The sequence below is a fragment of the Ranitomeya imitator genome, chromosome 6 (genome assembly GCF_032444005.1).
Source record: "Ranitomeya imitator isolate aRanImi1 chromosome 6, aRanImi1.pri, whole genome shotgun sequence".
Lineage (NCBI taxonomy): Eukaryota > Metazoa > Chordata > Amphibia > Anura > Dendrobatidae > Ranitomeya > Ranitomeya imitator.
The window spans coordinates 7,580,230-7,595,248 of NC_091287.1; positions in this window are offsets into that span (position 1 = coordinate 7,580,230).

Consider the following 15,019-nt stretch of genomic DNA (forward strand, 5'->3'; position numbering starts at 1 on the left):
TAGGCAGGTAACTGGTTCATGCAGCTTTACATGAACACCCGAGCCTTACACTATAGCTGGTCCGAATAACTAAAGCAATTGTTACCATCCACCTCTCGTGTCTCCCCTTTTCCCCATAGTTTGTAGCTTGCGAGCAGCAGGGCCCTCACTCCTCCTGGTATCTGTTTTGAACTGTATTTCTGTTACGCTGTAATGTCTATTGTCTGTACAAGTCCCCTCTATAATTTGTAAAGCGCTGCGGAATATGTTGGCGCTATATAAATAAAATTATTATTATTATTATAATAGATAATAGACAGATAGATAATAGATAGATAATAGATCATTAATAGACAATAGATAGATAATAAATAGATAATAGACAGATAATAGATAGATAGATAAATAGATAGATAGATAAATAGATAGATAGATAATAGACAATAGATAGATAATAAATAGATAATAGACAGATAATAGATAGATAGATAAATAGATAGATAGATAAATAGATAGATAGATAATAGACAATAGATAGATAATAAATAGATAATAGACAGATAATAGATAGATAGATAGATAGATAAATAGATAGATAGATAGATAGATAGATAGATAGATAGATAGATAGATAGACGATAGATAATAGATCTATATATATAATTGTCTAAGCGGTACTTCCGTCTTTCTGTCTGCAACTTCCGTAACGGAAATCCCGCGTCGCTGATTGGTCTCGGCAGCTGCCTGTCATGGCTACCGCGACCAATCAGCGACAGGCACAGTCCGATTAGTCCCTCCCCTACTCCCCACAGTCACTGCCCGGCACCCGCTCCGTACTCCCCTCCAGTCACCGCTCACAAAGGGTTAATGCCAGCGGTATCGGACAGCGTTATGCCGCGGGTAACGCACTCCGTTACCGCCGCTATTAACCCTGTGTGTCCCCAACTTTTTACTATTGATGCTGCCTATGCGGCATCAATAGTAAAACGATCTAATGTTACAAATAATAATACTTTAAAAAAAAAGGTTATTCTCACCCTCCGACGTGTCGTCCTCTCCTCGGCAGTGCAAGCGGCAGGTTCCGGGGCCAAGGATGCTATGTGAGAAGGACCTGCTGTGATGTCACGGTTATGTGACCGTGACGTCATCACAGGTCCTGCGCTCATACCAACCCTGGGACCGGAACCTGCCGCCTGCACCACACACAGGCGCCAGGACTTCAAGGGGCCTTCAGAAGGTGAGAATATGTTTATTTTTTATTTTAAGTCTTTTTTTAACCACGCATATAGTGGCCACATTGCTATATGCTACGTGGGCTGTGTAGTATACTACATCTCTGCTTTATACTACGTGACTGTGCAATATACTATGCGGCTCTACAATATACTACGTGGCTGGGCAATATACTACGTGACTGTGCAATATACTACGTGACTGTGCAATATACTATGCGGCTCTACAATATACTACGTGGCTGGGCAATATACTACGTGACTGTGCAATATACTACGTGACTGTGCAATATACTATGCGGCTCTACAATATACTACGTGGCTGGGCAATATACTACGTGACTGTGCAATATACTACGTGACTGTGCAATATACTATGCGGCTCTACAATATACTACGTGGCTGGGCAATATACTACGTGGCTATGTTATATACTACGTCACTGACTAATATACTACGTCGCTGTGCAATACACTACGTAGCTATGCTATATACTACGTGGCTGTGCTATATACTACGTAGCTGTGCAATACACTACGTGACTGGGCAATATACTACGTGGCTGGGCAATATACTACGTGGCTGGGCAATATACTACATGACTGTGCAATATACTACGTGACTGTGCAATATACTACGCGGCTCTACAATATACTACGTGGCTATGTTATATACTACGTGGCTGGGCAATATACTACGTGGCTCTGCTATATACTATGTGGCTCTGCTATATACTACGTGGCTGACCAATATACTACATACCTGTACAATACACTACGTAGCTCTGCTATATACTACGTTGGTTGTGTTATATACTACGTCACTGTGCAATATAGTACGTAGCCTGTGCTATATACTACCTACATATTATAGAATACCCAATACGTTAGAATCTGGACACCATCTAGTAGATAATAAATAGATAATAGATACAGTAGATAGACAGATAGATAGATAATACATAGATAAATAGATAATAGACAGATAATGGACAGATAGATAATAGATGATTGATAGATAATAGATGATAGATATATAATAGATAGATAATAGATGGATAATAGATGATAGATAATAGATAATAGATTTCATATCTTTATTGCTCATTCTTATTTAATCTAGTATTCCCCATCTTTTCTTCTCTCTCCTCAGCCATTTTCTTTTCTTCTCTCTCTTTTCTTCGCTCTCCCTTTCCCCTTCCTGTGCCTTGCAGCAGGTTAGCCGGCAGCCCCCATTCACAGGGTATAACATGCGCACACTGCACCCTCCCTGACCCCAGCACACCTCATACCCCGGTGATTGACAGTGACTGCTGGACCCCGGACATGAGCTGCTCCTTATGTGGGGGAGAATTAATAATTTCCGTTACATTGAAGTGCTTGTCAGTGACTGGAACAGTGTGTGGCAAGGCTAGACTGGCACTATGTGTGGCACTGCAGGGCTAGGCTGGCACTGGGTCTGGAATTGTGGGGTTAGGATGGTGCTGGGTCTGGCACTGCAGGGGTAGGTTATTATTATTTATATAGCACCATTGATTCCATGGTGCTGTACATGAGAAGGGGTTACATACAGATTACAGATATCACTTACAGTAAACTAACAATGACGGACTGATACAGAGGGGCGAAAACCTTGCGAGCTTACATTCTACAGGATTATGGGGAAGGAGACAGGAGGTCGAGGGTTGCAGTAGCTCCGATGGTGTTGAGGTGGCCGTCTGGTCTTTACAGGCTGTAAGCTTCCTTGAAGTGATGGGTTTTCAGGTTTCTTTTGAAGGATCCAAATGTGGTGGATACTGGATGTGTTGGGGCAAATAATTGCAGAGGATGGGGGATATTCTGGAGATGTCTTGGAGGCGGTTGGGTGAGCAGTAGTGTTGAGCGATACCGTCCGATACTTGAAAGTATCGGTATCGGATAGTATCGGCCGATACCCGAAAAATATCGGATATCGCCGATACCGATATCCGATACCAATACAAGTCAATGGGACATCAAGTATCGGAAGGTATCCAGATGGTTCCCAGGGTCTGAAGAAGAGGAAACTCTCCTTCAGGCCCTGGGATCCATAGTGAGGTGTAAAATAAAGAATTAAAATAAAAAATATTGATATATTCACCTCTCCGGCGGCCCCTGGACATCACGCTGGTAACCGGCCGGCTTCTTTGTTTAAAATGAGCGCCTTTAGGACCTGCGAATGATGTCGCGGCTTCTGATTGGTCGCGTGCCGCTCATGTGACCGCCACACGACCAATCAGAAGCCGCGACGTCATTCGCAGGTCCTCAATTCCTAGAATTAGGAGTTTAGTGAATGAGAATGACGTCGCGGCTTCTGATTGGTCGCGTGGCGGTCACATGAGCGGCACGCGACCAATCAGAAGCCGCGACATCATTCGCAGGTCCTAAAGGCGCTCATTTTAAACAAAGAAGCCGGCCAGTTACCAGCGTAATGTCCAGGGGCCACCGGAGAGGTGAATATATCAATATTTTTTATTTTAATTCTTTATTTTACACATCCCTATTGATCCGATACCACAAAAGTATCGGATCTCGGTATCAGAATTCCGATACCGCAAGTATCGGCCGATACCCGATACTTGCGGTATCAGAATGCTCAACACTAGTGAGGAGCGAATAAGCGTGGAGGAGAGAAGGAGGTCTGGGGAGGACCGGAGATTACGTGAGGGAAGATATTGAGAGAGTAGTGTGGAAATATATGGAGGAGAAAGGTTATGGACGGCTTTGTAGGTCAGTGTTAGTAGTTTAACCCCTTCCCGACCCATGACGCCACGTAGGCGACATGAAAGTCGGTGCCAATCCGACCCATGACGCCTATGTGGCGTCATGGAAAGATCGCGTCCCTGCAGGCCGGGTGAAAGGGTTAACTCCCATTTCACCCGATCTGCAGGGACAGGGGGAGTGGTAGTTTAGCCCAGGGGGGGTGGCTTCACCCCCTCGTGGCTACGATCGCTCTGATTGGCTGTTGAAAGTGAAACTGCCAATCAGAGCGATTTGTAATATTTCACCTATTATAACGGGTGAAATATTACAATCCAGCCATGGCCGATGCTGCAATATCATCGGCCATGGCTGGAAATACTAATGTGCCCCCACCCCACCCCACCGATCGCCCCCCCAGCCCCCCGATCTGGCCGGTACACTGCTCCGGCTCCCCTCCGTCCAGTGCTCCGCTCCCCCCCGTGCTCTTGTCTGCTCCCCCCGTGCTCCAATCACCCCCCTGTGCTCCAATCACCCCCCCTGCATTCCGATCCACCCCCCCCATGCTCCGTTCCACCCCCCCCCCCCCGTGCTCCGTTCCGGCCCCCCCGTGCTCCGTTCCACGCCCCCCGTGCTCCGTTCCACGCCTGCCGCGCTCCGATTCCCCCCCCCCGTGCTCCGATCCCCCCCCCCCCCGTGGTCCCCCCCCACCTCATCATAACATAGTAACATAGTGACATAGTAACATAGTAACATAGTTAGTAAGGCCGAAAAAAGACATTTGTCCATCCAGTTCAGCCTATATTCCATCATAATAAATCCCCAGATCTATGTCCTTCTACAGAACCTAATAATTGTATGATACAATATTGTTCTGCTCCAGGAAGACATCCAGGCCTCTCTTGAACCCCTCGACTGAGTTCGCCATCACCACCTCCTCAGGCAAGCAATTCCAGATTCTCACTGCCCTAACAGTAAAGAATCCTCTTCTATGTTGGTGGAAAAACCTTCTCTCCTCCAGACGCAAAGAATGCCCCCTTGTGCCCGTCACCTTCCTTGGTATAAACAGATCCTCAGCGAGATATTTGTATTGTCCCCTTATATACTTATACATGGTTATTAGATCGCCCCTCAGTCGTCTTTTTTCTAGACTAAATAATCCTAATTTCGCTAATCTATCTGGGTATTGTAGTTCTCCCATCCCCTTTATTAATTTTGTTGCCCTCCTTTGTACTCTCTCTAGTTCCATTATATCCTTCCTGAGCACCGGTGCCCAAAACTGGACACAGTACTCCATGTGCGGTCTAACTAGGGATTTGTACAGAGGCAGTATAATGCTCTCATCATGTGTATCCAGACCTCTTTTAATGCACCCCATGATCCTGTTTGCCTTGGCAGCTGCTGCCTGGCACTGGCTGCTCCAGGTAAGTTTATCATTAACTAGGATCCCCAAGTCCTTCTCCCTGTCAGATTTACCCAGTGGTTTCCCGTTCAGTGTGTAATGGTGATATTGATTCCTTCTTCCCATGTGTATAACCTTACATTTATCATTGTTAAACCTCATCTGCCACCTTTCAGCCCAAGTTTCCAACTTATCCAGATCCATCTGTAGCAGAATACTATCTTCTCTTGTATTAACTGCTTTACATAGTTTTGTATCATCTGCAAATATCGATATTTTACTGTGTAAACCTTCTACCAGATCATTAATGAATATGTTGAAGAGAACAGGTCCCAATACTGACCCCTGCGGTACCCCACTGGTCCCCACATACTTACCGATCCTGCCGGGGTCCCATCCGTCTTCTCCCTGGGCGCCGCCATCTTCCAAAATGGCGGGCGCATGCGCAGTGCGCCCGCCGAATCTGCCGGCCGGCAGATTCGTTCCAAAGTGCATTTTGATCACTGAGATAGATTATATCTCAGTGATCAAAATAAAAAAATAATAAATGACCCCCCCCCCTTTGTCACCCCCATAGGTAGGGACAATAAAAAAATAAAGAATTTTTTTTTTCCACTAATGTTAGAATAGGGTTAGGGTTAGGGGTAGGGTTAGGGTTAGGGGTAGGGTTAGGGTTAGGGCTAGGGTTAGGGGTAGGGTTAGGGTTAGGGCTAGGGGTAGGGTTAGGGCTAGGGTTTCGGTATGTGCACACGTATTCTGGTCCTCTGCGGATTTTTCCGCTGCGGATTTGATAAATCCGCAGTGCTAAACCGCTGCGGATTTATGGCGGATTTACCGCGTTTTTTCTGCGCATTTCACTGCGGTTTTACAATTGCGATTTTCTATTTGAGCAGTTGTAAAACCGCTGCGGAATCCGCACAAAGAAGTGACATGCTGCGGAATGTAAACCCCTGCGTTTCCGTGCAGTTTTTCCGCAGCATGTGTACAGCGATTTTTGTTTCCCATAGGTCTACATTGAACTGTAAACTCATGGGAAACTGCTGCGGATCTGCAGCGTTTTCCGCAGTGTGCACATACCTTTAGAATTAGGCTATGTGCACACGGTGCGGATTTGGCTACGGATTGGCCGCTGCGGATTCGCAGCAGTATTCCATCAGGTTTACAGTACCATGTAAACATATGAAAAACCAAATCCGCTGTGCCCATGGTGCAGAAAATACCGCGCGGAAACGCTGCGTTGTATTTTCCGCAGCATGTCAATTCTTTGTGCGGATTCCGCGGCGTTTTACACCTGTTCCTCAATAGGAATCCGCAGGTGAAATCCGCACAAAAAACACTGGAAATCCGCGGAAAATCCGCAGGTAAAACGCAGTGCCTTTTACCCGCGGATTTTTCAAAAATGGTGCGGAAATATCTCACACGAATCCGCAACGTGGGCACATAGCCTTAGGGTTAGGGTTGGAATTAGGGTTGTGGTTAGGGTTATGGCTACAGTTGGGATTAGGGTTAGGGGTGTGTTGGGGTTAGTGTTGGAGGTAGAATTGAGGGGTTACCACTGTTTAGGCACATCAGGGGTCTCCAAACGCAACATGGCGCCACCAGCCAATCTCGTATTCAAAAAGTCAAATGGTGCTCCCTCACTTCCGAGCCCTGACGTGTGCCCAAACAGTGGTTTACTCCCACATATGGGGTACCAGCATACTCAGGATAAACTGCGCAACAATTACTGGGGTCCAATTTCTCCTGTTACCCTTGTGAATCTAAAAAATTGCTTGCTAAAACATAATTTTTGAGGAAAGAAAAACGATTTTTTATTTTCATGGCTCTGCGTTGTAAACGTCTGTGAAGTACTTGGGGGTTCAAAGTGCTCAGCACATATCTAGATAAGTTCCTTGGGGGGTCTAGTTTCTAAAATGTGGTCACTTGTGGGGGGTTTCTACTGTTTAGGCACACCAGGGGCTCTGCAAACGCAATGTGACGCCCGCAGACCATTCCATCAAAGTCTGCATTTCAAAACGTCACTACTTCCCTTCTGAGCCCCGACGTGTGCCCAAACAGTGGTTTACCTCCACACATGGGGTATCAGCGTACTCAGGAGAAACTGGACAACAACTATTGGGGACCAATTTCTCCTGTTACCCTTGGGAAAATAAAAAATTCTGGGCTAAATAATTATTTTTGAGGAAAGAAAACGTATTTATTATTTTCACGGCTCTGCATTATAAACTTCTATGAAGCACTTGGGGGTTCAAAGTGCTCACCACACATCTAGATAAGTTCCTTTGGGGGTCTAGTTTCCAAAATGGGGTCACTTGTGGGGGGTTTCTACTGTTAAGCTACATCAGGGGCTCTGCAAACGCAACGTGACGCCCGCAGAGCATTCCATCAAAGTCTGCATTTCAAAACGTCACTACTTCACTTCCGAGCCCCGGCATGTGCCCAAACAGTGATTTACCCCCACATATGGGGTATCAGCGTACTCAGGAGAAACTGGACAACAACTTTTGGGGTCAAATTTCTCCTGTTACCCTTGGGAAAATAAAAAATTGCAGGCTAAAAGATCATTTTTGAGAAAATAATTTTTTTTTTTTTTTTCATGGCTCTGCGTTATAAACTTCTGTGAAGCACCTGGGGGTTTAAAGTGCTCAATATGCATCTAGATAAGTTCCTTGGGGGGTCTAGTTTCCAAAATGGGGTCACTTGTAGGGGAGCTCCAATGTTTAGGCACACAGTGGCTCTCCAAACGCGACATGGTGTCCGCTAACAATTGGAGCTAATTTTCCATTCAAAAAGTCAAATGGCGCGCCTTCCCTTCCGAGCCCTGCCGAGTGCCCAAACAGTGGTTTACCCCCACATATGAGGTATCGACGTACTCGGGAGAAATTGCCCAACAAATTTTATGATCCATTTTATCCTACTGCCCATGTGAAAATGAAAAAATTGAGGCGAAAAGAATTTTTTTGTGAAAAAAAAGTACTTTTTCATTTTTACAGATCAATTTGTGAAGCACCTGAGGGTTTAAAGTGCTCACTAGGCATCTAAATAAGTTCCTTGGGGGGTCTAGTTTCCAAAATGGGGTCACTTGTGGGGGAGCGCCAATGTTTAGGCACACAGGAGCTATCCAAACGCGACATGGTGTCCGCTAACGATGGAAATAATTTTTCATTCAAAAAGTCAAATGGCGCTCCTTCCCTTCCGAGCCTTACCATGTGCCCAAACAGTGGTTTACCCCCACATGTGAGGTATTGGTGTACTCAGGAGAAATTGCCCAACACATTTTAGGATCCATTTTATCCTGTTGCCCATGTGAAAATGAAAAAATTGAGGCTAAAAGAATTTTTTTGTGAAAAAAAAGTACTTTTTCATTTTTACGGATCAATTTGTGAAGCACCTGGGGGTTCAAAGTGCTCACTATGCATCTAGATAAGTTCCTTGGGGCGTCTTGTTTCCAAAATGGGGTCACTTGTGGGGGAGCTCCAATGTTTAGGCACACGGGTGCTCTCCAAACGTGACATGGTGTCCGCTAAAGAGTGCAGCCAATTTTTCATTCAAAAAGTCAAATGGCGCTCCTTCCCTTCCAAGCCCTGCCGTGCGCCCAAACAGTGGTTTACCCCCACATATGAGGTATCAGCGTACTCAGGACAAATTGGACAACAACTTTCGTGGTTCAGTTTCTCCTTTTACCATTGGGAAAATAAAAAAATTGTTGCTAAAATATAATTTTTGTGACTAAAAAGTTAAATGTTCATTTTTTCCTTCCATGTTGCTTCTGCTGCTGTGAAGCACCTGAAGGGTTAATAAACTTCTTGAATGTGGTTTTGAGCACCTTGAGGGGTGCAGTTTTTAGAATGGTGTCACTTTTGGGTATTTTCAGCCATATAGACCCCTCAAACTGACTTCAAATGTGAGGTGGTCCATAAAAAAAATGGTTTTGTAAATTTCGTTGTAAAAATGAGAAATCGCTGGTCAAATTTTAACCCTTATAACTTCCTAACAAAAAAAAATTTTGTTTCCAAAATTGTGCTGATGTCAAGTAAACATGTGGGAAATGTTATTTATTAACTATTTTGTGTCACATATCTCTCTGGTTTAACAGAATAAAAATTCAAAATGTGAAAATTGCGAAATTTTCAAAATTTTCGCCAAATTTCCGTTTTTATCAAAAATAAACGCAGAATTTATTGACGTAAATTTACCACTAACATGAAGCCCAATATGTCACGAAAAAACAGTCTCAGAACCGCTAGGATCCGTTGAAGCGTTCCTGAGTTATTACCTCATAAAGGGACACTGGTCAGAATTACAAAAAACGGCAAGGTCTTTAAGGTCAAAATAGGCTGGGTCATGAAGGGGTTAAACTGGATACGCTGGGAAATTGGGAGCCAGTGAAGGGATTTGCAAAGAGGGGAAGCAGGAGTGTAGCGAGGAGAGAGATTAATTAGGTGGGCAGCAGAGTTAAGGATGGACTGGAGGGGTGCAAGAGTGCTAGAAGGTAGGCCACAGAGGAGGATGTTGCAGTAGTTCGAGGCGGGAGATGAAACCTTCAAAAAGAACCTGAAGACCCACCTCTTCCGACAAGCCTACAGCCTGCAGTGATCCTGAAGTTACTGAACTGCCGTGCAACCTGCCCTACCCTCTCCTAGTGTTTCATCACCCCTCCCCTGCAGACTGTGAGCCCTCGCGGGCAGGGTCCTCCCTCCTTATGTACCCGTGTGCCTGTTATCTGCTCATGTTTAATGTATTTGTCTATATTTTCCTCGTATTCACATGTAAAGCGCCATGGAATAAATGGCGCTATAAAAATGTATAATAATAATAATAATAATGATGAGGGCATGCACAAGCATTTTGGTAGTGTGTGGGTTGAGGAAAGGATGGATTCTGGAAATATTTTTGAGCTGGAGGCGACAGGAGGTGGCAAGAGCTTGGATGTGCGGTTTGAAGGGCAGGGCAGAGTCAAGGGTTACTCCGAGGCAGTGGATTATCGGGACAGGGAAAAGTGTGATTTCATTTATTTTGATAGACAGATCAGGTAGGGAAGATTTGTGGGATGGAGGAAAGATGATGAGTTCAGATTTGTCCACATTGAGCTTGAGGAAGCAAGAGGAGGAGGAGGAGGATATGGCTGATAGACACTCCAGGATTCTGGAGAGCAGAGCGGTGATGGGCCAGAGAGGTAGATCTGAGTGTCATCGGCACATAGATGGTACTGGAAGCCATAGGACCTTATGAGTTGTCCCAGGCCGAGTGTATAGATTGAGAAGAGTAAGGGTCTTAGGACAGAGCCTTGGGGGACTCCAACAGAGAGAGGGTGGGATGAGGAGGTAGTATGGGAGTAGGAAACGCTAAATGTGCAGTTGGAAAGGTATGAGGAGATCCAGGATAGGGCGAGGTCTTTGACACCAAAGGAACAGAGGATCTGTAGTAGGAGGCAGTGGTCAACTGTGTCGAAGGCAGAGGACAGGTCTAGGAGGAGGAGTATAGAGAATTGTCTGTTAGCTTTGGCTGTAAGAAAGTAGTTAGTAAGTTTGGTCAGGGCCGTCTCAGTGGAATGGTGCGGACGGAAGCCAGATTGTAGGTTGTCGAAGAGCAAGTTAGATGCAAAGTGAGAGGAAAGTTCAGCGTGGACGTGCTGCTCCAGGAGTTTGGAAGCAGCGATATTGGGACATACCAGTTGGATCGAGGGTTGGCTTTTTGAGGATAGGTGTGATTGTGGCATGTTTGAAAGCAGAGGGGAAGGTACCAGAAGTTAGTGATAGGTTGAAGAGATGGGTTAGGGATGGGATTAGTGTGGTGGTGAGGTTGGGGAGGAGGTGGGATGGGGTCAAGTGCACAAGTGGTGAGGTGTGATTTGGAGAGAAGGTGAGCAAGCTCCCCTTCAGAGATTTTGGAGAGTGAAGTTATGGGGTTTGGGCATTGGTCTGGTGTACAAAAGGGTTGTGGTGGTTTGACAACAAAGACTTGCCTTGTTTGGTCTATCTTATTTTTGAAGTGCGTGGTAAAGTCCTCAGCAACGATTATGGAACTCGGAGGGGGAAGTGGTGGGCGGAGGAGGGAGTTAAAAGTGTTGAACAACTGTTTGGGGTTGTGGGATAAGGAAGATACGAGGGTTGTGAAGTAGGCCTGTTTAGCAGAGGTGAGAGCTGATTTGAATGCCAGTGTTGCTTGTTTGAGTGCAGTGAAATCATCTTGCGAATGTGTTTTCTTCCAACACCGTTCTGCAATTCTGGACACTTGCTGAAGCTTTTTAGTGGTGTTATTGTGCCAGGGTTGTCTTTTGATTCATCGCACTCTGCTATGCATGACAGGGGCGACCTAGTCTATGGCTGATGCCAGAGTGGCATTGTAGAAACTAGTGACAGTGTCATGGAGTGAGGATATGGATGCTAGTGGCTGGACAGAGTCAGAGTGTGTGTGGGTGTCATGGTGTGCGAGGTTTCTGCGGGTGTGCATGTTGCTGGACATGAGTGACAGGTGAGCATGACAGGGATGAGAAGGTGAGCAGATGGTGGTCAGATAGAGGGAGAGGGGAGGTTGTTTAGTTAGATAGGGAGCAGAGACGGGTGACTGTGGAGGACCACTGAGTAAGTCCAAAAGATGAAGTAAGGGACAGGAGTTTGGAGGCTGCTGACTAGTGGGTGTCAATGGGGATGTTGAAGTCACCCATGATGATGGTGGGAATGTCAGCAGACATAAAGTGAAGGAGCCAGGTGGAGAATTGGTCAATAAAGGCAGTGGTCGGGCCCGGAGGTCGGTATATGACAGCCATTTGGAGGTTGTAGGGGGAGTAGATGCGGACAGAATGGACTTCAAAAGAAGGGAGGATAAGGGAGGATAGAGGTGGAATTGGGTTAAAGGTACAGTTGGAAGAAAGGAGAAGGCCCACTCCTCCACCATGTTTGTTGCCAGGATGAGGAGTGTGGGTGAAGTGGAGGCCACCATAACATAGTGCAGCAGGGGAGATGGTGTCAGAGGGTGTCAGCCATGTTTTGGTGAGGCCCAGAAAGGAAAGATTACGAGAGGTAAAGAGGTTGTGAATCACATGGAGTTTATTGCAGATGGAGCGGGCATTCCATAGTGACCTAGAGAGAGGGAGCAGGGTGGTGGGTGTCATGAGTACGGTTTGTGGTGGGCAAGATTTCGGGTGGATACACATGATGAGAGCATTATACTGCCTCTGTACAAATCCCTAGTTAGACCGCACATGGAGTACTGTGTCCAGTTTTGGGCACCGGTGCTCAGGAAGGATATAATGGAACTAGAGAGAGTACAAAGGAGGGCAACAAAATTAATAAAGGGGATGGGAGAACTACAATACCCAGATAGATTAGCGAAATTAGGATTATTTAGTCTAGAAAAAAGACGACTGAGGGGCGATCTAATAACCATGTATAAGTATATAAGGGGACAATACAAATATCTCGCTGAGGATCTGTTTATACCAAGGAAGGTGACGGGCACAAGGGGGCATTCTTTGCGTCTGGAGGAGAGAAGGTTTTTCCACCAACATAGAAGAGGATTCTTTACTGTTAGGGCAGTGAGAATCTGGAATTGCTTGCCTGAGGAGGTGGTGATGGCGAACTCAGTCGAGGGGTTCAAGAGAGGCCTGGATGTCTTCCTGGAGCAGAACAATATTGTATCATACAATTATTAGGTTCTGTAGAAGGACGTAGATCTGGGTATTTATTATGATGGAATATAGGCTGAACTGGATGGACAAATGTCTTTTTTCGGCCTTACTAACTATGTTACTATGTTACTATGTTTATATTGGGTTGGGAGCGATAAGAGGGGGTAGTAATGGGAGGTATGAGCTGTGGGGGTCCAGGATTGGGACATATGTCACCAGCAGTGAGAAGCAAAGAGAGAGAGAGCAGGTGGGAGAAGCGGAGTGGGCGGCTTGTTTTGTGTTTTATTAGGATAGATCTGAGGTTGAGGAGCAGGTCAGCAGAGGAGGGCAGGTGGGGAGCCAGGAGGGAAGAAGAGAATATTACTTGATTAAAGGGTGCTGGGGTTTGGGGATAGTGAAGGAGTGAGGAGTAATGGAGCCAAAACTGTTAGAGTGTATATCAGCATGATGAGAGTAAGTGTGGTAGAAAGGGAGAGACATTGAGTACATTATTTAACAGTGGTTAGTCGTACCTTTTGTTTACTTCTGGGTCATTTCTGGCATATTTCTGCTGTTATCCTTTTAGAGCCATCCTTATAGAGACAGACCACAGTCAAGATAGACCTGAGTCTCTGAATTTATAACAGGCTAAGTGCACATGAAATAGGCCAGGTGTGATCAGGAGGGAGGAGCAGCAGGGAGACTGGTCACAGCCACAGGAGGGGATTAATGAAAAATCAGAAGCAAAAATACAAACATCGACAGGCACAGTCCGGCCGCAAATTGGCCCCTCCCTACGCCCCTCCAGTCAGCGGCCACATAGGGTTTTAACATGCTGCTATTAACTGCTATTAACTTTTTACTACTGATGCTGCCAAAGCAGCATCACTAGTAAAAACAGATAATGTTAAAAATAATAAAAAAATAAAAAATCATTCTATTCTCACCTTCCGGCGCCTGTCTGGGCTGTGTTATATACTATGTGGGCTGTGTTATATACTGCGTGGGCTGAGTTATATACTACATGGGCTGTGTTATATACTGCGTGGGCTGTTATATACCACATGGGCTGTGTTATATACTGTGTGGGCTGTGTTATATACTACGTGGGCTGTGTTATATACTACATGGGCTGTGTTATATACTGCGTGGGCTGTGTTATCCACTACATGGGCTGTGTTATATACTGCATGGGCTGTGTTATATACTGCGTGGGCTGTGTTATATACTACATGGGCTGTGTTATATACTATGTGGGCTGTGTTATATACTACATGGGCTGTGTTATATACTGCGTGGGCTGTGTTATATACTACGTGGGCTTTGTTATATACTGCGTGGGATGTTATATACTACATGGGCTGTGTTATATACTGCGTGGGCTGTGTTATATACTGCGTGGGCTGTGTTATATACTACATGGGCTGTTATATACTGCGTGGGCTGTGTTATATACTACATGGGCTGTGCTATATACTATGTGGGCTGTGTCATATACTACATGGGCTTTGTTATATACTGCGTGGGCTGCGTTATATACTACATGGGCTGTGTTATATACTGTGTTGGCTGTTATATACTACATGGGCTGTGTTATATACTGCGTGGGCTGTGTTATACACTACATGGGCTGTGTTATATACTGCGTGGGCTGTGTTATATACTACATGGGCTGTGTTATATACTGCGTGGGCTGTGTTATATACTACATGGGCTGTGTTATATACTGCGTGGGCTGTGTTATATACTACGTGGGCTGTGTTATATACTGCGTGGGATGTTATATACTACATGGGCTGTGTTATATACTGCGTGGGCTGTGTTATATACTACGTGGGCTGTGTTATATACTGCGTGGGCTGTGTTATATACTACATGGGCTGTGTTATATACTGCGTGGGCTGTGTTATATACTACATGGGCTGTGTTATATACTATGTGGGCTGTGTTATATACTACATGGGCTTTGTTATATACTGCGTGGGCTGCGTTATATACTACATGGGCTGTGTTATATACTGTGTGGGCTGTTACATACTACATGGGCTGTGTTATATACTGCGTGGGCTGTGTTATATAC